Here is a 24,354-nt window from a genome sequence, read left to right on the forward strand (position 1 = left end):
TTTACTTTGGTGCATTTTTAAGGTATTGTTTTGTCAAGGCCAATAACTATGACATTATAAATGAGCCCACAGAGTCTCACTCTCTCTTAGTGGTAGATGCAGCAAAATTAATTTCTAGAAGTTTCATATCAATTACTCCTGTCCTTGAGTTATGTAAGGGGACAAAGGAGCAGAGGCTTAAAGAAATGAAGTAACGACAAACAGAAGCAGCAGCACAGAACTAACTCAGGCATTTCACTGTCCCTAATAGATGCATCAAATTAAACAATACTCAAGCCAAATAAATATTGGCCACTTAGCAAAAGAACCATCGATTTTTATGGTGAACAACATTTGCATAATAAACCCCTTTAGTAGAGAACCTGTCAGATCATGAGCAGATGCCTTGCAGAATTGATGCAACAGCTGGTGGAACTCTTATAGGAATTACTGGAGAGAGAGAGAGAGAGAGAGTTCTCTGTGAGATCCCAAGAGGACACCATTGTTAAGAATGGACAAATCAGCCTATTTCTGGTCCGTGTCAGTTTCACATGTATTCTATCACCAAGACTAGAACTACACTTCTGCTTTATAGCCTACTAAAGTGCACTGATAACTGTTGGAGCAAAATCCACATCCCATATATCACTTTCATAGTGTTATTTCCTGCTTTTCATTCCACATTTGTAATGATTTGACACACAGTATAGATCTGGCCCAAGTGTATTCTGTCAAATTTCTGAATCATTTATTTTACATGCAGCTTCCCCCAATATACACACTTTTGTATGCAACTTTTCCCAATATGCACATTTTTGTACATAATCTTTCAAGAACTGCATTGCAAAATTCAGAGAAGTGTGCAGGCCAAAGGAGAACTGTGTTCTGATCACTTCTGGTCTTATGCGTCAATGGCAGTGGAAGCTGCCAGACACAAAGACCATGGCGGCGGTGGACAGCGGAGCAGGGGAAGGGGAGGGGGCTTACCTGGTGCCTCTGCCATCTGTGGCAGTGGACAGCGGAGGCCCCAGGCGAGTGGGGACAGTTTTCTGGGTGCTCGCCCACAGTTGTGATATAAGAGGTGGGAGGTTCATTGTCATTTAGAATCCACAGTGATGCAGCAAATTCACATTCTGCTGGAGCTGTACTTGGCTGGCTACAGGCTCATGAGTGAGCTCTACACAGTTGTGTTTGTGCCTGAGGGTGCCTGCTTATGGAGAAAGATGCCTCTCTCAAACAAGGCCCAGCGAGGCTCAGCATAGCTTGCTTCTGCACACAATGGGTAGGATCCCATAGGGCCCATGCACCTACATCCAGCCCCAGCCTGTGTGAGGCCCCTACTGCATGTGGCTGTAATATAGCGCTGCCGGGGGTATGCCCCGCGGCAGTCAAAAACATTTATTTCTAGTAGGGGCCATGCCTAGACCTGGACTGAACCACTGTGGCCAATGAGGACCAGATCCAATGTTTTACTCCCCAGCACCTTCTGCTATTTCAGAAGTCTGGGAACATTTACCCCAGCACCCCTGGCCGATCTAAGCCTAGTCCTCAGCCTTCTGCTGGGCCTACATGATCGCGCCAGCAAAGGGGAAGGCCAGATCAGAACTGGGGGTGGCGGCATGTTCCGGAATGCATCCTCTAGCCCTTTCCCCCAGTAAATTGGGGCCAAGTCCCAGTTGCCCCGGAGATCTCCATTTTTCTGGAGGTCTCCAGGGTTTTCCGGTGCATCTGGCCACCCTATGGTTAGGTTTAGCCTTAGTGTTTCACAGCTTGGAAAGGGAAACCAGAAATACCAGAAGGTGCTGGGGAGTAGGACATTGGACCGGGTTCTCATTGGCCACAGTGGTTCTGTCTAGGGGTGTGCACGGACCCCCCGCTTCGCTTCACTTGCAGATCCGCCATTTTCCGGATCGGGCCGCTCCGCCCCGCCCCCGCTCCGCCCACTTCCGCTCCGCTCCGCTCGGAGCTCCGGATCCGGAGCTCCGTTTCCCCCCCCATAGGCTTGCATTGAAAGCTAAAAAATTATACAACTTTTTTTCTGTTCAAGTTAGAAACCTCACGTTTGGCACCATGACACCTCATGGGGGTATACACACGCATGCCAAGTTTCAAAGCAATCCCATCATCCCCTGATTTTTGGGGAATTTTTGAAAATCGGGCACCCCATTCACACCCCTTTCCATAGCTCCGTCAATTTGCACGTTAGAAACCTCAAACTCGCCACCATGAAAGCTTATCCAGGGATACATACGCACGCCGAGACTCAAGGCAGTCCCATCATCCCCTGATTTTTGGGGAATTTATGAAAATCCAACACCCCTTTCCATAGCTCCTTCAATTTTGCACGTTAAAAAAAAACCTCAAACTCACCACCATGAAAGCTTATCCAGGGATACATACGCACGCCGAGACTCAAGGCAGTCCCATCATCCCCTGTTTTTTGGCGGGGCTTAAACCTGCAAAATTTGGAACTTCCAAAACTCCAAGTGAGCGCAGGAAGGACTTCTCCCCTGAGTCAAAGCCACACACACACAACATCCCTGCGAGGTGGGCAGGGGAGGAGGAAGGGAAGGCAGGCAGGCAGGCATGCAGCTGGCATTTCTGGGGGCATAAGGAAGTGAGCCAAGGATAAGCCAGTAATGCATATAAAATGGAATAAATCAATAAATAAACAAAGGAGGGGTGGAATTAAAAGCAGCAGTGTTGCTCAATAAACAGCAAGAAGATTTTTTTAAAAAAAGGCTATATCTGTCTTTTACCAGCAATAGGGGGACGTGCCCAGGGGAGGGGGAAGCAGCTGCCAGTTCAACTCAAGACAGCCACCAACAGCTCTGAGATTAAGAAGTAAACGCTCACTTCAACTCATAACAGGCATCGCTCCACCACTAAAAAGTGAACATTCACTTCAACTCATGATAGGCATTGCTCTACCGTTTTACTCTCTTTGGAAGGCTCTAATGGCCTTCCAGTGCAGGAGAGAGTGGGGGCACGTCCACAATGAGATGCCCTAGGGGAGCTCATCCCCTTGCACCACATCTTTTCAGTTGTTCCCCAAAGTTAGGGTGGGGAGCAGTGCTGTGTTTCTATCTCTTATTCTTGGCTTAGTATATGATTTCAGGTTGTGTTTGTGCATTTGGTGGGGCTACTGTGTTAAAAAACACGGGGAAAAGCCCGTTCAGATGAAGAAAGAGAAGTTTCCCAGAATCCCAAGTTACCTGTTTTGCCTATGCCCTCCTCTAACTTTGGGATCATCATGACCGGGAGCTGACTCTGCCCCTCAGCCCTTTGAAAAAGGTATTTTTCCCGCCGATTTTTTAAAAACTTCTAGCGCGCGACCCGTACGATGCAGAAAGTTGAGAGTAGTCTCAAAATGACCCCCATCCACGACTCTCTGTGCACAAGAATTTTCAGAACGATAGCTTAAACCCCCCCCCCCAGTTATCCCCGATTCTTTCCCTCAATGCAATCCTATGGGCGAAAAGCTGAAAACGCCGTTTGAGCCGCACGGTTGACCCGATTTTCAAAAAAATATAGCACGCGACCCACACAATGCAGAGAGGTGAGAGTGGTCTCAAAATGACCCCCATCCACGACTCTCTGAGCACAAGAATTTCCAGAACGATAGCTTCAAAAACAACCTAGTTATGCGCGATTATTTGCCGCAATGCAATCCTATGGCAAAATGTTTTCAAGATGGCGACCGGAGCGCTCCGCCTGAACTAGGAGCTCCGAAAAATGGTCGCTTCTCTTCGCCTTGCTTCTAGGGGTCCGCGGTCCGCTCCTACTCCGCCTCTGGGTAAGGCAGAGCAGGCCAATCCGCTACTGCTTCTACGCTCCTAATCGGAGCGGATCACACCCCTAGTTCTGTCCACACAACTGAGAAATGCCTGAATAGAGTGGGCCATATTGAATAGGGCCCCATGTGTGCATGGCCTGCCTCCTTGCAGCCCTGATCCATGTACACCCAGCTTCACCAATCCAGGTCTAGGCACGGCCCCTACCAGAAATGAATGTTTTTGACTGCCGCGGGGCATGCCCCTGGCAGTGCTATATTACAGCCACGTGCAGTAGGGCCCTCACACAGGCTGGGGCTGGATGTGCGTGGACTAAGGCCTGGTGGGGCTGGATGTAGGTGCATGGGCCCTATGGGATCCTATCCATTGTATGCAGAAGAAAGCTATGCTGAGCCTCGCTGGGCCTTGTTTGAGTGATGCATCTTTTTCTGTAAGCAGGCACCCTCAGGCACAAACACAACTGTGTAGAGCTCACTCATGAGCCTGTAGCCAGCCATGTACAGCTCCAGCAGAATGTGAATTTGCTGCATCACTGTGGATTCAAAATGACAATGAACCTCCCACCTCTTATAAATTAAGCAGGCTTTCAAAAAATGATATTTGCTACTGCAACTTTTTATGGCTGTTTGGTAACTTTAATCATTTTGCAAAATGCAATTCCTGGCCATAAATTCTCTGCCAAGTACAGATTTAGGGAGATCTAGAGGACTGCAGTGGGCTGATAGGTAGGTTTTAATCTGACAAGCCCCAAAAGTCTATTAGATTTATACCAATGCAGCAGCTGCAGCAGCTACCCTGTAATTGCGATAGGGCAGACTTACTAGAAATCTGGAATATTTGAGAAGGGGGATGGGAAACTTCGCTCCCCTGATCTAGACGAAGAGCAGGCGAGGCTGTCAGGCTCCATCAAAAGCACAAAGCAAGACGAAGCCCCTTGGCTGGCTTTTCCCTATGAAACTGCACTTTTTCCCAAGTGTCATTTCACTATGACTTTTTCAATTGCTCCCATGACAGCATGTTGTTTCTTCATCTGTCACTACTGTCTTTGTTTCAGATTAAGAAAGTGGGCATAGTTAGGGGCGGATCCCAGTGTGTGGTAAAAGAGCGGGAATGCAGGGCAGTGGACAGGCTGAACAAGCCTAGGAATGGCTTGCCATGGCGATGTTGAACCTGGGGAACAGAACTCAGGGCAGTGATGATATATAATGCAGAAATTTCAAAGTTGTGCTGAGTTGCCAGGGGTAAAAATTGGTTTTTGTGGTTTTCTGGTCCCTCAATATTTGCTCACCATTTCTACGACAACAGCACTGTGGTTTTTCCTGGCAGGATAGGCCACGCTCCCTCCTGCTGTGTAATTTTATTGATTCCACTTCGCAGAAGCAATGCTGCATGTTTTAGGGGGGATCAGCTCATAAAGCGTCATTGTATAGATGCCCCTTTAGAAACCGGGAGGCATAAACTTCAAGGCAACAATGGATGAAAGCTCATGCCCCCTAACAGAGAGAACAGCTCCAATATCACCCCAAAATAGTATTCCCAACAATCTAGGAATGAAGCCAGACTACAAAGCACATGGTCTTTGATGTCTATATAGTAATGTCCAGAGTATGGGAAACAAATGGAACGAACTTGAGCTCTTAATACATGAAGGCAAATATGACTTAGGGCCTTGCTAGATCTACCAGATAATCCGTCTGGGAGGAGGGGCGACGTCATGCTATAGCAAGCGCACGCCGTCGCCCTTTTCCAGACATCAACACGCGATGGGGCAAGGGAAAGCCCCGTCGCGTGCTCCGCTTTTTCCCCCTTTAAAGGGTCATGTGCACAGGAGCACACCGCCAAAAAGGTAAGTACTTTTTTTATAAAAAATTAAAGGGTTCCCTGCTCCCCCTGCCCCTGATTTCCCCCACACACAATGCCTGATCCCCCCCGCCCGCTCGCTCGCCCGTCCACCCCCTGTCCACCAGGCCCTGTCCCCGCCCTTATTCCCCCACCCCGTCCGCCATGCCCTGTCCCCATCCCCGTTCTTCTCCCCCGTCCGCCATGCCCTGTCCCTGTCCCCATTCTTCTCCCCCCATCTGCCATGCCCTGTCCCCGTCCCCGTTCTTCTCCCCCGTCCACCATGCCCTGTCCCCGTCCCCGTTCTTCTCCCCCGTCCGCCATGCCCTGTCCCCATCCCCATTCTTCTCCCCCGTCTGCCATGCCCTGTCCCCGCCCCATTCTTCTCCCCTGTCTGCCATGCCTTGTCCCCGTCCCCATTCTTCTCCCCCATCCGCCATTCCTTGTCCCCGTCCCCGTTCTTTTCCTTCCGTCCGCCATGCCTTGTCCTCATCCCCATTCTTCTCCCCTGTCCCCGTTTGCCATGCCCGTCCCCTGCCCACTCGTCATGCCTGTCTCCTGCTCGCTTGTCATGCCTGTCCCCTGCCCGCTCATCATGTCCGATGCCCCCTCCGTGCCCCCCTATCTGTGATTTCCCCAAGCGGTTGGGGCGTGGACGGATGCCAGGGGGTTCGACACCTATGCCAAATTGGTGGAAGCTCTGAATGTGGAACAGTTCTACACAGGCCTTCTAGAAGGCCGGGCAGCCCTGGTGAGTGATCACTGTCCAAAGACTCTGCAAAACAGTGCTGCTGACCAACCAAATGGGGGTGTACCAGTGCCGAGAGGCGGCGAGTCAGAATTGGCTGAAGCATCCAGGAGCTGGGTTAACAGCAGCTGCAGCGGTGGGTGCATTTCAAAATTCCCCTGGGTCATGTGCAACCTGGCCAAGTCAGCAGGAGCGGAAGGCGGAGAGTCTGAATGAGTGAGCCGCGTCAGCGCCGACAGTGTGGACTTGCTACTTTTGTCAAGAACCAGGACACATGAAACATGAATGCCCAAAGGTACTGGCCCAGAGGCAGGGCGATGGAAGTGTGGGACCCAAAGTGGGCCAGCTACGGGCTGGCTGAGTGCAGGAGGAGGAGGAAAATTGGGAGAAGGACGAGCAAGAAGGAGGTGGTGATGAAGAACAGCCAGCTCTGATCTCTGAGAGGGAAGCGACCTGGGCGGGAGCTCCCCGAGGGCATTGAGCGGCTCGTCTCGTGGAAGGCGGCCCCCCCATGGGGTTTCTCCAAGCCGAAAATGTGAACGTAAAGTGGGGATGTCTTTCGGGAGCTGTGGACTGGAGTCAAATGGAGTGGTGAACTTTGGGGTTGTCGAAGCCGCAGCCTGAGATTGTTGTTCCTTTAGGGGCGGTTGCAGAGCTCTGGAGGGAGGGAGAGATGTTGCCTGGTGCCCCGGTGGACTGGAAGCGGGACCTTCTTTTGCTGTTGCTTCAGCAAGGTTGGAAGGGGGAAACGGCTTTTCAAGACATTTGGGGGGCGGAGGACGTTAATGGAAAGATCAATGGTTGAGTCTCTGCAGCTGAGTGTATTGGCAATAATTGATGATGGGGTGTAATAAAGAATTAAGCCGGTAATGGCTTAAGTGGGTTTGGAGTGAAAGAGTTAACAAGTTGGGAAGACTTTGGTCTGGGTTAACAGATGTTGAATCTGGAACTTTGTGGGGAGGAACGAGCGGGAGCAATCTAGTGTTTTTCGGGTGCTGAAGCGGTGACTTTGGTCACATTACAAGGGCTAACCCACTACACCACTCACTTTCGGGTGATACATGGATCCTTCCCTAACCTCGACCCATGTGGAGGTGGAGTTTGACTCTGGGTCCTGGCAGAAGCCGGACGGTGTTTGGGGAAAACAAGTGAGTGCCCTGGTGGGGAGGGGGCTTCCGGAGGGGTGTGTTTAGGCCATTTCTGAAGGAATGTCGTACCCCCACTGCTCACCATTCGGGGGCATTAGTGGACCTGCTTTTGGGGGGAGGGAGCAAGAATATCAGTTTCACTTTGGGAATTCCTGCTGGAGGAGGTAGGAGGAATGTAACAGGGAGGTGTGTTGTCCTGGTTGAGGGACGCCGCTGAAGGGGTGTGCTGTGGCAACCCTGGGAGCAGGGGAAAGGCAACTGCTTGCCTTCGGGCAAGGGAGGGGCTGCCCTGTTTGGGAGGCAGATCATCTGGGTTGGGGGGACACCTCTGAAGGGGCGTGCTTAGGCAGCTCTGGGAGGCGGGTGAAGTTCAAGGGAAGGTTGCCCTGCTGGGGAGGTGATTTAGGAAAAGAAGATCATTTTGGTTGGGAGACGCCATTTAGGGGACATGCTTAAGCAGTCCTGGGGGCGAGCGAAGTTCAACCGGTTGCCTTTGAGCAGGGGAGAGTTTGCCCTGCTGGTGGGAAAGTAACTTTGGGAAGATAGACTGTCCGGGTGGAAGGATGCCGCTGAAAGGGTATGCTACGGCTTCCCTGGGGGCGGGCGAAATTCAGCCGCTTGCCTTTGGGCAAGGGAGGGTTTGCCCTGTTGGGGAAAGAACTTAGGGGGAGGGGGAGTATCCGGGTTGGAAAACGTTGCTGAAGGGGTCAGCTTAGGCTGCCCTGGGTGTGTACTAAAGCCAGCCACTCGTCCAGGAGATGAGGGGGAGTTTGCCCTGCCCCGGGGGAATGGGAGAAGATCATTCGTGAGGAAGTTTCCTGCAGCAGTGCTTTGGCTGAGCTCTGGGAGGTTTTGCTTTGGGGTTACTCAGGAAAATTGGGGGCAATGAGATGAGATCTTGGGGAAAGTTATTCCCAAGATTCATCTTGTAAAAGGGGGCATGTCATGGGCTGGGCCCATGGTCCCTTTAAGGGAACGTCTTTACTTTGTCCCAAGGAGAAGGAGGTGGGTTTCATTGTGTCCAGAAGGGAGTAGCAAGCTAAATGCCAAGGCCACACTTTTGCGAGAAGCGCCTGGCATCTGATAACGCCTCCCTGGGCTGGTACCAGGAGAGAGTAACAAGTTGCAGCTGTGCAATGCCTGAGAGCATCCCTCCTCCCTTCGGGTGAGGTGTGGGTTGCTAGGAGGTTTCAGGGTGGGTCTGGTGACCAAGGGGGTTCCAGAAAGAGATAAAAGCTTGGGCGTGTGTCTGGGCTGGCCGATCCAGACCCCTCCCCCTTTGTCTGGCCAGGGAATCACTGAGTCAAGCCTTGCGGTTCCATCATACTTCCAACTCTGCTTTTCTATGATTCCATGATTCTATGAAGCAAAATTTCGCTACCGCCACTAGCCAGGGGACCCAGGATGCAGCCCTTCCCTGCCAGGAAGAACTCTCTTTCCATGCTGCTTTCCCTCATCCCCCTTCCTTGGTGGGGTCCTGGAGGCCATCTAGTGCAACCCACTGCTCCATGCAGGAGGAGGGCTACAGTGTCCACTATGGAGGTCTGTTGCACCTCTGCTTAGGTAATTGGTTTCATTCTCAGATTGCTCTTTCTGTTGCTCACTTTGACTTGGCTATCCGCCAGTCAAACCAACTCCTTCCAAAAGCAGTCACGTGGGGATTCCACAATCCAGCCAGCTCAGCCTGGATGCTCCTGCTCACCACGCACGCACCAGACTCCTGACACCCACAGGAAAGAGGCCAGACCCTTGGGTGCCCAAGCTTTTATCTCTTTCTGGGACCCACCCTGACCAATTGAAACCCCCTAGCAACCTGCACCTCACCCGAAGGAAGGGGGGATGCTCTCAGGCATTGCACAGCTGCAACTTGTTACTCTCTCCCAGTACCAGCCCGGGGAGGCGTTATCAGATGCCAGGCGCTTCTTGCAAAAGTGCGGCCTTGGCATTTAGCTTGCTAAATGCTTGCTACTCCCTTCTGGACACAATGAAACCCATTTCCTTCTCCCTGGGACAAAGTAAAGATGTTTTCTTAAAGGGACCATGGGCCCAGCCCATGACAGGAAGGGGCCTACAAGGCCATCGAGTCCAACCCCCTGCTCAATGCAGGAATCCACCCTAAAGCATCCTTGGCAGATGGTTGTCCAGCTGCCTCTTGAAGGCTTCTAGTGTGGGAGAGCCCACAACCTCCCTAGGTCACTGGTTCCATTGTCATACTTCTCTAACAATCAGTTCATTATTACTTTCAAGACTGAGAGCAAGTGTTTGAGCTGCTGATGCGTGAGGACGGGATGCTGCCCACCGTGCCTGGGGGCAGAGCAGTGGCAGCCATTTTAGCACTGGGCCAGCAACCAACTCAGTGCTGTGCCAAAGGGCTCCCTTTAAGAAAAGTGTACCTATATAATGCAGAAGCATGCATGACTCAGGTTGAATTAGTGCTTCCAATATTTTTTCACACTTGCTCATGTGCAGCAGCCATTTATGAAATAGCAGGAATATTACAGTTATATATTTGCAACCTGTCAACTGGCCATTCATATCTCTTATTGCTCCATGCAGTGGGGCTGCTATTTTAGGATAACATCATTCTTGGTGAAATATGTTAGGTTTTACAAATATATCCTCAAATGCCTGATAAAATGCCTTGCCCCAACAACAAATAAATATTTAAATTGCCATTAATTATTTATATGACAAATGTACTAACATTTGCTCTAGTGAGGTGAGGTAGCAGATATGATCACTGTGCATCAAAGTGAAATGGTTTGGGGAAGAGGTGATCCTGGGACTTCAGCATCTTCTCCATCAGATAGACTTTGCAGGAAGAATCAACTTCAAAGGAGCTTGGAAGCATCCAGAAAGGAACAACTTCGGAGAACACTGAGGGGCTAGAAGTAGCTAAAATGAATATAGGTCAGCAATGTGATGACGTGGAGCACCAAAGAGTGAAATCAATTGAGATTGTACCTAGGAATATCTTTTACAAGGTTCAGGATATCCATCCAATTTGAGCTTCTGGAGTTGATGTTCATTGCAACAATAAGCCAAAAATAAATGGAACTTTTAAACTAGTATATGGCAAGAGCAATTCTTTGGCTGCTGAACAGCATCCAGGGACCCATAGGATAGTTTGGATTCCTGAATCTGAGGATGGAGACAGCGCTCCGATCTGGTACCCAGGAGTCTGAACTAAACTCTCCCTCCCCCTCAGGGCCGGCAGGGAAAGAACTGCTCTCAGCTGCCTGTCCAAGGGCCCTTCTGCGGAGCCCTAGTAAGATGGACAAAAACACCCATCCAGCAAAAATGCAGAGCAGGAGAAGCACAGATGCGACAACCTCTTGTGTGCTCAGCATAGGATGCCTGTCAACCTCAAAGTTCAGAGGCTGACCTACATCTGGACAGGATTGAGCCATCGGAAGGAGAAAAGGGAACCCTCTATGGCTCACTTGTACTTAAGCTGACAGGCCACCCTGACCTGGTTGCTGACCACTTCACCCAGAGCTTGTGAAATATTCCCTTCAGAGGAGCAGCCATTCGGGCTTCTGGCAGGGAAATCATCCAAGGGTCTTGTGGCGCCTTAAATACCACAGGACATCAATTTGGCTTAAATTTACCATTGTATGAAAAGCCAATGCACAAAATTGACAGATGAAAAGTTGTATGAAAAGCCCAAACTTCATCCAATGCACAAAGTTAATAGATGACTTCGAAGACATATAAAATAATGGGGTGGAGGTGAACTCTGTTCTACAAGGAGAAATGCAAAGATTAAAGAATGCATCCTGGTAGCAGAGCTGCAGAAATGCCTCACAACTTAGATGTCGATGGGATCCTGACCTGAGAGAGAGAAAGGAGGGGAGCATCAATCTAAAGGAAAGTTAAAATAGTTGGGATCATGTACCTTGGAATAAAGGAGGGTAAGGGGAGAGATGTTAGAGGTGTACAAAATTATGCATGGTGTGGAGAATTTATTTATATTTATTTATTACATTTATATACCACCCCACAGCCGAAGCTCTCTGGATGGTTCACAGAAGTTAAAAACAGTAAACATTAAAAAGTTATACAATTTTTAAAAAAACCATTAGAAACATAAAAACAACAATATAAAACAACAGTATCCATTTAAAACAACAATTCTGGGGGGCGTTATAAAACAAACTTAGTGTTGTTAAATGCTGTTAAATGCCTGGGAGAAGAGAAAAGTCTTAACCTGGTGCCTGAAAGATAGCAGTGTTGGCGCCAGGTGAGCCTCATCAGGGAGCTCATTCCACAATCAGGGGGCCACCACCAAAAAGGTCCTCTGCCTTGTTGCCACCCTCCGAGCTTCCCTCTGAGTAGGCACTCGGAGGAGGACCTTAGATGTTGAGTGCAGTGTACAGGTAGGTTCATGTCAGAAGAGGCGTTCCATCAGGTATTGCGGTCTTTATAGGTTATAGGACTTTATAGGTTAAAACCAGCACCTTGAATTGGGCTCAGAAACGTAAAGGCAGCCAATGCAAGTGGGCCAGAATCAGTGTTATATGCTCAAATCTCCCTGTTCTAGCTATCAATCTGGCCGCTGCATTTTGCACAAGCTGCAGTTTCCGAACCGTCTACAAAGGCTGCCCCATGTAGAGGGCATTGCAGTAATCTAATTTGGAGGTTACCAGACTATGGACAACTGAAGCTAGGTTATCTCTGTCCAGACAGGGACTTAGCTGGGCCACCAACCAGAGTGGAAGAAAGTACTCCGTGCCACCGAGGCCACCTGAGCCTCAAGTGACAGAGATGGTTCTAGGAGAACCCCCAAGCTACGAAACTGCTCCTTCAGGGGGAGTGCAACCTCATCCAGAACCGGTTGAACACACCCCATCCAGTCAGAAGAACCACCCACCAACAGCATCTCAGTCTTGTCTGGATTGAGTTTCAGTTTATTAGCCCTCATCCAGTCCATTGTCACGGCCAGGCACCGGTTCAGCACATCCACAGCCTCACCTGATGAAGATGAAAAGGAGAAGTAGAGCTGCGTGTCATCAGCAGACTGATGACAACGCACTCCAAAACTCCGGATAACCGCACCCAACCGTTTCATGTACATGTTAAATAGCATGGGGGACAAGACTGACCCCTGCAGAACCCCATACTGGAGAGTCCATGGGGCTGAGCAATGTTCCCCAAGCACCACCTTCTGGAGCTGACCCACCAAGTAGGAGTGGAACCACTGCAATGCGGTGCCTCCCACTCCTAACTCAGTCAGACGTTCCAGAAGGATACCATGGTCAATGGTATTGAAAGCCGCTGAGAGATCAAGGAGAATCAACAAAGTCACACTCCCCCTGTCTTTCTCCCGACATGGGTCATCATACAGGGCGACCAAGGCTGTTTCCATGCTAAACCAGGCCTGAAGCTCGACTGAAATGGATCCAGATAATCAGTCTCATCCAAGAGTGTCTGGAGCTGTCCCGCCACCACCCGCTCAAGGACCTTGCCCAGGAATGTGCATAGGGAGACATTTTTTCCCCTATCTCAAAATACTAGAACCCAGCATAAATTATGGAACTCACTACCACAAGATGTAGTGATGGCCACTGTTAGGATTGCACCCGAGGAAGCCTCCTCAGATGAGGAGGAGGCAAACTTACAAGTAGTAGAGGGTGTTTCCTCCCCTGCAGCCGGACCAGTTGGAAGGGAGTCATGCAATGGAGGAGGATGCAGGTCCCATGGAGGAGCCATGGGCCAGTCAGTCGCTTCCTCTGCCTGTCTCTCCTGAGGCTGAGTCAGAGATGGAGGTGGTTCGACCACCCAGCCCCCACGAAAGGAGACATAAGAAAAGGGCAGAATAAATGCAGCGGGTCAGGCGAAATATGCGCCTGCAGAACAGGCAGGGGAAAAACGCTGAGCTGTAGTAGGGGGTTGGGTCAAAGGGTGGAGGAATGAGGCACAGCTGGGAGCTGGGTGGGGTCATCCTGGCAGGGCTTGAAAAGGGGAAATCTGACCGCTGGTCCAGTGTAGCAAACACCTTTCGTTCCTTCGGTTGCTACTGTGCCCCACGCCTTGCCTTTTGACCATAACTTTGGATTCCTGACCTGGACTGGCTTGATTGACTCCGCTTGTTTATCCCTGGCATTTTGGACAACTGACTTGGCTCTTGATATAGGACTGGACTTGACCTTCGCTTGCTCTTGGCTCCTTGACACCAGCACCCTCTATTTGGTTCTTCGACCCGGATCGGTAGGCTTGCGCTTCAGAACTTGTCTCTGGCTAGAACTATTGGACTTTATGTAAAGGACTGTGTTTTTCTTAAACAGCAGCAGGGACCTCCTGCATTCTTGGCCAGAGATTTATGGCTGGGTAATTGGCAATAAAACACTAAAGCAATAAAGCATTTAGCAGAACGCTTTGACTCGCGGCTGGTCACTGAAAGCCACCAATTTAGATGGCTTGAAAAGGGAGTTGGATAAATTCCTGGAGGTCAAGGGTATCAATGGCTATTAATCGTGATAGTGATCTGCTACCTCCAGTATCAGAGGCAGTAAGCCTGTATACACCAGTTGCTGGGTCGGAGGGTTACACCATGTCCTGCTTGTGGGTTGTTGGTCAACAGCCTGCTGACCTTGGTGAACAGAATGCTGGACTGGATGGTGGCTTTGGTCTCAAAAAATGAGAATAGGGAAATAGTTCAGGTGATTTGTGTTAGCAGAACTCAGGCTGCAAGTCACTGAACCTGAAGCTAAAAGGTTAACGTTCACTTACAGGGTGGGAGGAGATTGCTACAATGCTTGTTTTGCTACTTCCTGTCTCCTCCCTCCTCCTTCCTATCTTCTTGCTTTTTTCTTCCCACCTGCACAGTGTGATGACTACCATGGGGGAACCAAGCAATCCCATTGTAGGACGTAAGTTAAATGTTCCAAAGTAAAGTTTTCTTTCAAACTACCAGTGGAGTGTTTCTATTGTCTGTATGCGTGGCTACTCACAGGGAGCTGATTTGGTCAACAACAGGTTATGGGCCCAGGACGCAAATAAAGAATAACCCGTGAAAGGAATCACTTGGGAACCTGTGAGTACTGCTTATCAGTTAGACAAGGAAAAGAAAAAAATCTCAGAGTGTGGGATAGTGGCTGAAAGCAACGCATACGCAGCCGTAGCAAAGCTAGACACCAGGAACTACCAGACATGGAAGTTCAAGATGAAAATGGTGCTAGTGAAAGATGACTTGTGGGAGGTTTTGGAATCAGCTCGACCTGCAGAAAATCCCCAGGACTGGGATAAAAGGGACAGAAAAGCAAGGGCAATGATTGCTTTGTCAGTCCAAGACGACCAGTTGCTCCACATTTGAAATGAGAAAACAGCAAAGGGAATGTGGGAAGCATTGCAGAAAATACATCAGCCTAGCAGCATAAACACAAAGCTCTTTCTGAAGAGAAAGCTGTTTAGAATGAGGCTGGAAAGAGACGCTAGCTAGCCAGACCATCTAAATGCAGTCCTGCAAGTGGTTGAAGAACTAAGGGCAATTGGCTAAGAGATCTCAGAAGAGGATGTTGTGGCCATCATTTTGTGCAGCCTAGACGACTCCTATGAACCTCTCATAACAGCCTTAGAAGCACGCCCTGAAGCAGAGTTAAAATTGGACTATGTGAAGGCCAGGGTGATTAGTGAGTGGAATTGCAGGATGGAAAACATGGCCAATGCCTCATGTAACATAACAAAGGCTGGGTGGGAATCGAAGGCCGCAAAGGAATCCGAGAAGGGCCCCAAGGCAGGGACCAAACAATGTTACAAGTGTGGGGCTAAGACACACTTTAAAAGGGACTGTCCCAAAAATGGCCACAAGAGAGAGACCAAGGGCAATGAAAGACATGCCCAGACAAACCTCTGCAAAACGGCCTCTCTTGAACCATCCAGAACTCAAGAGGACAATCTGGTTTGGATATTAGACTCAGGGGCCAGCTGCCACATGACTAGCCAGAGGGAGTTCTTCACAAAACTGGATTGCCAAAGGCAAGGTCATGTTTACCCAGCAAATGGAGAACAGATAAGAACAGACGGGGTGGGAGAAGGCAGCATAGACTGCATAGCCTCACCACACAGCAGGAAGACAAAGCTGACAGACGTCTTGTTTGTGCCGAATCTAGAAGGGAACTTGCTCTCCGTGAGAAAGCTTGCAGCAGATGGATTTGTCCTGCTTTTCCAAGATGACAGATGCCAAATCAGCAGAGACGGAAGCCTGTGGGGCAATGCCATGGTGAGGAACTCCATGTAAGAAGTTGCTGGTGGCAAAGAAGAGGCCAAAAGGGCAGAGCACATACCTCACGACAGCTGCATCCATGCCTGGCACAGGCGCATGGGGCACAGAAGTATGGAGGCAGTAAAGGAATTGGTGACTAAAAGACTTACTGCAGACCTACAAATCCCAGTGTGCAAGTCAAAGATGAGCTGTGTTTGCTGCATCAAGACCAAGTCCACATGAGCCCCAATGCTCAAGGCAAGCGAGAGCAGAGCCAAAGAACCATTGGAGCTCATCCACTCTGACCTTTGTGGACCAATGAATGCAGTAACCCCTGGAGAGGGTAAGTACTTCCTTACTTTCATTGATGGTTATTCCAGGTTCACGACAGTGTACATCATCAAGCATAAGGACAAGGTGCTGGGTAAGCTGAAAGAGTTTGTTGCAGCAGCCAGGAACAAATTCCATAGGACATTGGGTGCCATTTGCACTGACAATGGAGGAGAGTATGTGGGAAAATAGATGGAGGCATACTTGCAGGCCCAAGGCATCAGACACCAGAGAACAGTAAGCTAATCACTGGAACAGAATGGTGTGGCTGAGAGGCACAACTGGTCACTCCTAGACATGGTAAGAAGCATGCTGTCAGATGCAAACCTACCATTCAAATTCTGGGGAGAGGCGGTGTCCACGGTGGCCTACATACAGAACAGGCTGCCAACCAGAGCCACTTATAAGATGCCTTTTGAGCTGTGGCATGGAGCCAAGCCAAGGGTAGGCCACTTGAGAGTGTTCAGATGCAAGGCCTATGAGAGCAGAAGAGGACTAAGCTAGGTGACAGAGCCACTGAACTGGTCCTGGCGGGATATAGCTCCTACAGCAAAGGCTACAGAATCCTCATTCCACGAGACTGTAGCATCATAGGCCATAGCTAGACCTAAGATTTATCCCTGGATCGTCCAGAGGTCAAACCTGTTCATCTAGGTGACACACAGGGGATCCAGTGCTCAGGCAGGGGTGAACCCCCTGCCTGATAAACCTTAGGTCTAGCTGTGGCCATAGTCAGCCGAAGTGTGCAGTTTGACAAGACTGCAAGGCCCGGGACTATGGAGTTCATAGAGGTGGATCGAAGTGCATCCGACAGTGGAGAAGGGGATCCCAAGGCGTCCAAGGAAGATGAGGGGTCGGCCGACATGCCTAAAAGCAGCACCAAGACCGATGACACCGAGGAGCCCAACCTGGAGGCAATGGAGCAACAGGAACCCAGGAGGTCGGAGAGAGCTACTAAGGGGGTGCCACCAGCCAAGTATGGTGACCATTACTTTGCAGCCAAGGCACAACAGGTCCAGGAGCCAGCAAGTTGGGAGAACAATGCCCACCTGCCTAAGGATGAGGCAGATAAGTGGAGGAAGACAGCTCAGGAGGAGATGGACTCATTACATGAGAATGAGACCTGGACCCTGGCCAAGCTCCCACCCAATCGCAAGGCAATCAGCAGCAAGTGATCTTTCAAAGTGAAACGCAATGCAAGCGGCAAAGTAGAGCGCTACAAAGCAAGGTTAGTAGCAAAGGGATACTCTCAAAAGTATGGGGAGAACTATGATGAAACTTTTACCCCAGTAGTAAAACACACGACCATCAGAGCCATGCTGAGCATAGCAGCCAGCAGAGAGATGCAAGTCAAGCATCTAGACATTAAGACTGCATTCCTAAACAGTGAGATAGAAGAGGACCTGTACGTGATGCAACCGCCAGGATTTGCAGATCCAGAAGGGGCGGGGAAAGTGTGTAAATTGCACAAGAGCATCTAAGACTTAAACATCCATAGTGTTCAGAGCGTGTTCAGAGGAGAGCAACCAGGATGATCAGGGGTCTGGAAACAAAGTCCTATGAAGAGAGACTGAAAGAACTGGGCATGTTTAGCCTGGAGAAGAGAAGATGGAGGGTATGATAGCACTCTTCAAATACTTAAAAGGTTGTCATACAGAGGAGGGCCAGGATCTCTTCTCGATCCTCCCAGAGTGCAGGACACGGAATAACGGGCTCAAGTTAAAGGAAACCGGATTCCAACTGGCCAACAGGAAAAACTTCCTGACTGTTAGAGCAGTACGACAATGGAATCAGTTACCTAGGGAGGTTGTGGGCTCTCCCACACTAGAGGCATTCAAGAGGCAGCTGGACAACCGCCTGTCAGGGATGCTTTAGGGTGGATTCCTGCATTGAGCAGGGGGTTGGACTCGATGGCCTTGTAGGCCCCTTCCAACTCTGCTATTCTATGATTCTATGATTCTAAACAGTCTGTCAGAGCCTGGAATGAGAAAAATAATGGAGTTCTAGTAAATCTGGGTTTCACCAAGGGGAAAGCAGACCCTTGCCTCTATACCAGGCAGAAGGGGGGCAGATGGACATATGTGTTGGTGTATGTGGCTGGCTTGGTCCTGTGCTATGAGCAGGAAGCAACTGCACAGAAATCATGCTCAAATTGAGGCAGAACTTTGAGATTAAAGATCTGGGCCCAATATCACATTATCTGAGCATACAGATCGAGAAGGTGAAAGACGGGAGCTTTCTCTTTAACCAGAGACAAAAGATCAAAGAGATGCTGCTACAGTTTGGAATTGGCAGAGGCGAAACAGGTCAAGACTCCCATGACCACAGATCATCTGAAGGGTCAAGATGACGACACTCCACTACCGGACAACCAGCAGTGTCGAAGGGCGGTCAGTAAGCTGTTATTCATCACAACAGTTATCAGGCCAGACATCACTGCAGCTGTGGGCATCCTGAGCAGGAAGGTAGCCAACCCATCTCAGTGTGACTGGAATGGAGTGAAGCGTGTGATGCGCTATCTGAAAGGCACTGCAGATGCAAAGCTAAAACTGCCAAGAGGCGCATCCATGGGACTGATCGGGTTTGTGGATGCAGACTGGGCAGGTGACGAGTCAGACCGTAAGTCTACGTCGGGAAGCCTGTTCATATACAATGGTGGGGCCATCAGTTGGGACAGTAAAAAGCAGGTGGTAGCCATGTCTTCCACAGAAGCGGAATACGTGGTAGCGGCCAGTGCATGTCAGGAGGCGATTTAGCTCAGGCAATTACTCACTGACATGGGGCTAGTGATCACTCAAGCCACAGTGCTACATGAGGACAATCAGGGGTGCATAAAGCTGGCATCGAGTGAGAAGCTGAGACCACAGATGAAGCACATCGATGTGAAGCATCACCTGATAAGAAACCTGGTGGATCAAAGAGTGATTGAGCTAAAGTACTGTCCAACTGAAGAGATGGTGGCAGTTGTGCTGACAAAGCCCCTACCAGGAATCATAGAACCATAGAATAGCAGAGTTGGAAGGGGCCTACAAGGCCATCGAGTCCAACCCCCTGCTCAATGCAGGAATCCACCCTAAAGCAGCCCTGACAGATGCTTGTCCAGCTGCCTCTTGAATGCCTCTAGTGTGGGAGAGCCCACAACCTCCCTAGGTAGCTGATTCCATTGTCGCACTGCTCTAACAGTCAGGAAGTTTTTCCTGATGTCCAGCCGGAATCTGGCTTCCTTTAACTTGAGCCCGTTATTCCGTGTCCTGCACTCTGGGAGGATCGAGAAGAGATCCTGGCCCTCCTCTGTGTGACAACCTTTTAAGTATTTGAAGAGTGCTATCATGTCTCCCCTCAATCTTCTCTTCCCCAGGCTAAACATGCCCAGTTCTTTCAGTCTCTCTTCATAGGGCTTTGTTTCTAGACCTCTGATCATCCTGGTTGCCCTCTTCTGAACACGCTCCAGCTTGTCTGCGTCCTTCTTGAATTGTGGAGCCCAGAACTGGACGCAATACTCTAGATGAGGCCTAACCAGGGCCAAATAGAGAGGAACCAGTGCCTCACATGATTTGGAAGCTATACTTCTATTAATGCAGCCCAAAATAGCATTTGCCTTTCTTGCAGCCATATCGCACTGTTGACTCATATTCAGCTTGTGATCTACAACAATTCCAAGATCTTTCTCGTTTGTAGTATTGCTGAGCCAAGTGTCCCCCGTCTTGTAACTGTGCCTTTGGTTTCTATTCCCTAAATGTAGAACTTGGCATTTATCCCTATTAAATTTCATTCTGTTGTTTTCAGCCCAGCACTCCAGCCTATCAAGATCACTTTGAAGTTTGTTTCTGTCTTCCAGGGTATTAGCTATCCCACCCAATTTGGTGTCATCTGCAAATTTGATCAGCGTTCCCTGCACCTCCTCGTCCAAATCATTAATAAAAATGTGGAAGAGCACTGGGCCCAGGACTGAGCCCTGCGGTACCCCACTCGTTGCCTCTCCCCAGTTTGAGAAGGTTCCATTGATAAGTACTCTTTGAGTCCGATTCTGTAGCCAACTGTGGATCCACCTAATAGTTGTTCCATCTAGCCCACTTTTAGCTAGTTTGTTAATCAGAATGTCATGTGGTACTTTGTCAAAAGCTTTGCTGAAGTCAAGATATATGACATCCACAGCATTCCCACAGTCCACAAGGGAGGTTATCCTATCAAAAAATGAGATCAAATTAGTCTGACAGGATTTGTTCCTGACAAATCCATGTTGGCTTCTAGTAATCACTGCATTGATTTCAAGGTGTTTACAGATTGACTTCTTTATAATCTGCTCCAGAATTTTCCCAGGGATGGATGTCAGACTGACTGGTCTGTAGTTCCCAGGTTCCTCCTTTTTGCCCTTTTTGAAGATAGGGACAACGTTAGCCCTCCTCCAGTCATTCGGCACCTCACCCGTCTTCCATGATTTTGCAAAGATAATAGACAAAGGTTCTGAGAGTTCTTCCGCTAGCTCCTTCATTACTCTAGGATGCAGTTCATCGGGCCCTGGAGATTTGAACTCATTCAAGGAAATTAGGTGTTCTTTGACCATTTGCTTATCAATCTCAAACTGCAATCCTGCCCCCTCAACTTCTGCTTCACTTTTTCCAGGGGGGTCATAGACCCGCTTTTGGGAGAAGACCGAGGCAAAGTAGGAATTGAGCACTTCAGCCTTTTCTTTGTCGTCTGTTATCAATTTGCCATCCTCATTAAGCAGTTGAACCACCATTTCTTTCCTCTGTCTTTTACTACTCACGTATCGGAAGAAAGCCTTTTTATTGCTTTTAGCATCCCTCGCTAATCTCAGCTCATTCACAGCTTTAGCCTTCCTGACGCCATTTCGGCACTTCTGCGCCACTTGTCTGTACTCTTCTTTTGTAGCCTGGCCTTCCTTCCACTTCCTATATGTATCCCTTTTTGTTTTCAGTTCATCAATAAGCTTTTTGTGTGAACTGCACCAGCGGCACTTGATGAGCATAGGACTGATGCAATGACCTATTTAGACTAGCACAGTGCCCTGTGGCCCTCGAGATGGGGTGTTGCTACTTCCTGTCTCCTCCCTCCTCCTTCCTATCTTTCTTCTTGCTTTCTTCTTCCCACCTGCACGGTGTGATGACTACGATGGGAGAACCAAGCCATCCCATTGTAGGACATAAGTTAAATGTTCCAAAGTAAAGTTTTCTTTCAAACTACCAGTGGAGTGTTTCTATTGTCTGTACTACTCACAGGGAGCTGATTCGGTCAACAACAATTTGCACCAGTAAGTTAAGAGTCTCTCAATGCTGTTGTCAGAGGATGAATTCTTTTGCAAAAGGAAAAGGCTTCCCATCCTCTTTGGTGCATGTTAGTTAGGTCTGCTTCCCTCCAGCCTCTCTCAGTTCCTGACCTGTTTTAGTTCCTATGCAAGGTCAGCTGGGCAGCATGCAAGCCCAGGGCCACCTCTTCCAGCACTGGCCCTGGCTACCACTTGGATGAACCGAGGAGCAAGAAGCACATTCAGCAGCAGACCTAATTGCCACAGCAACGCCTCATTTTCCCTGGACTGGCATTTTTGTGCCTGAATTCCACTGGGGAATGGTGGCTGTGATGCCCATCCCCCTATACACACACACACACTTTGGGCCTTCTAGGAGTTTTGCCTGCAGCACTTGCATAGCTGAAAATTCAAGGTCTGTGTTGACTGCTGGGAGGCCACCAGGCAGGACTCAACCATTTTGCTATTCCACCTCATTAGACATATTTGGAAGTTTATGAGTGAGCTGCAAGTATAAATATTATATTTGCCTCCAGGTTATCTTTAAAAATGGATCTCTCTCTCTCTCTCTCTCTCTCTCTCTCTCTCTCTCTCTCTCTCTCTCTCTCTCTATTGTAGCTTGTCAGCCACTCCATCCAGCAAATCCCCATCTTCATGGCCCTGCAGCAGAGGGGCCAGGCACAAGCTTCTCTCTCATGAAGGGGCTTGCCTTGCTTTGCCTGGCCCTACCAGTGAGCCTGCAGCGTATACAGCAGTGTGATGCAGGTCATGAGTTGAGGAGAAAGTCACCATGAACAGAGGAGGAAGCAGCATCGCTAACTTGTCCTAATTATGCGAGTTCATAGTGGACACCTGGACAAGGACAGCCAGGCCTTCTTTGTGTTTCTAGATGCTCATGATGAATGGGAACAAATGCTTTGAACTGCTGAGTCAGGCAGCAGAACTCATGGGTGTCACAAAGGTTGCTCTTTCCCGGTGACTGCAGGGCTGTCTCAACAGCTTTATAGGCCCCCAGGCAAAGCAGTGCACTGGGCCCTGCCTACACAACCACTCACAGGAATAAAAATGTAAATTATTGATAAAATAAACTTATATTTATTGGTACCTCCAACAAAATCAGTGTTTTGACATTAAAAAAACATGCTGTGCAGCAAAGATTAATCAATACAATCATTTGGACAATATAACATGAGCCTTGAACTTGAAAAACAAAAATTTCAACATAAAAATGGTACTTAGTTGGTAAATTAGTGTTAAATTCTGGTCTGTGCATAGATTAGCATGGGGCCCGGGCAACTGCCCAGTGTGCCCATGCTTTAAGACAGCACTGCCAGTGAGAGGCTCTTGGCATAGATTCTACTTGGTGCTTTTCCACACCAGCACTCATAATGTTGCCCTTCTCCCATGCAGCACTGCAGCAGCAGCAGCAGCAGCAGCAGCAGCAGCATCCATGCTGCATGTCTTAGTTTAAATGGTAAGATGTGGTGAAACTTGATTCAGCTCCATTTGTGGTTCACTCCGTCTGTCCAAGTTTTCTTGGAGAACACTTGGCACTAAGAGCATCATCAGATGAGTGTTTTATTGCATGCTTTTTACTGCCCACTCACAGCTTTTCACATGTCCTTTAGACGATGTCCATTTCCCATATATCTCCCACTCCTTCTGATCTTCGTTCCATCACAAAATAGACCCCAGTAAATTTGATTTATTTATTATTATTACTTTGAAATGAAATGTTCCGCCATTTCCTCCTACAAAAAGTGGTGCAATAAAAATGCCCACTGAATGGGCCATGTAGTCATTGTTTACTTCCTCTTTCTTCCCTGTGTGAAGAAAGAGGAGGTATCGTGGGAAAGAAGCAGGGAGAAAAGTTAGGGTGTCCATACGTCTGGATGGAAATTTAATATTTTATTAAAAAGACTGGACCAGCCAACCCCACACCAGTCCAGGCCTTTTGTATTGGCTGATGCCATTGTGCAGGCCAAGAAAATGCCCGGATTGGCACAAGAGGAAGGGCTTGGAGGATGAATTTCCGGCACGTCCAGAAACGCATCCTCCAGCCCTGCCCCCACTGCCGATGTAGCCTTCTGCTGGGTCGGCCCAGCAAAAGGCCAATCTCGACCCTGGGAGGGCTGGAGGACCCATTCCCACACTTCCGAGAACAGGTATTCCAGCACTGCCCCCAGCGCCGATGTAGCATTCTACATCGCCGAGCTTGGCCCTGGGAGGGCTGGAGGAGCCATTCCTGGACTCCCCGCCCCCAGCACAAATCTAGCCCTCTCCTCCTGGGCTGGTGCAACTGCCAGCTGAGGAGGAGAAGAAGAAAGAAGGAGGAGAAAGAAGGAGGAGAAAGAGGAAGAGGAAGAGGAAGAGGAGGAGGAGGAGGAGGAGGAGGAGGAGGAGAAGGAGAAGGAGAAGGAGAAGGAGAAGGAGAAGAAGAAGAAGAAGAAGAAGAAGAAGAAGAAGAAGAAGAAGAAGAAGAAGAAGAAGAAGAAGAAGAAACAAGCAAGCAGCAGGAGGAGAAGAAAAACAATGAGGAGGAGGAGCAGCAGCAAAGAGGAGGTAAGACTGAGGTGTATGCATGAGGGAGAGAGTGGGTGGTGTTTGAGTGAATGGAGGTGTGTGTGTGTATTTTTTGGAGTGGGCGATGCTGAATGTGTTTGTGTGCCGGCAGTGTGCTGGCAGTGTGAGTGTATTGATGTCTGAATGGGATGCCTGGTTGTTTACTATGAATGGATGCATGTTTGCAGTGTGTGTGGGTGTAGTTTTTTTGTGAGTTGGGGAGATGATTTGGAGGTGATATTCCTATTAAATAATGCATTTTAGACCCATAGACCTTCCTTTCCAATTTGTTTGATGTAATTGGCATTATTATTATTATTATTATTATTATTATTATTATTTATTTATATAGCACCATCAATGTACATGGTGCTGTACAGAGTAAAACAGTAAATAGCAAGACCCTGCCGCATAGGCTTACAATCTAATAAAATCATAGTAAAACAATAAGGAGGGGAAGAGAATGCAAACAGGTACAGGGTAGG

This window comes from Elgaria multicarinata, chromosome 13 (genome assembly GCF_023053635.1).
Source record: "Elgaria multicarinata webbii isolate HBS135686 ecotype San Diego chromosome 13, rElgMul1.1.pri, whole genome shotgun sequence".
Classification (NCBI taxonomy): Eukaryota; Metazoa; Chordata; class Lepidosauria; order Squamata; family Anguidae; genus Elgaria; species Elgaria multicarinata.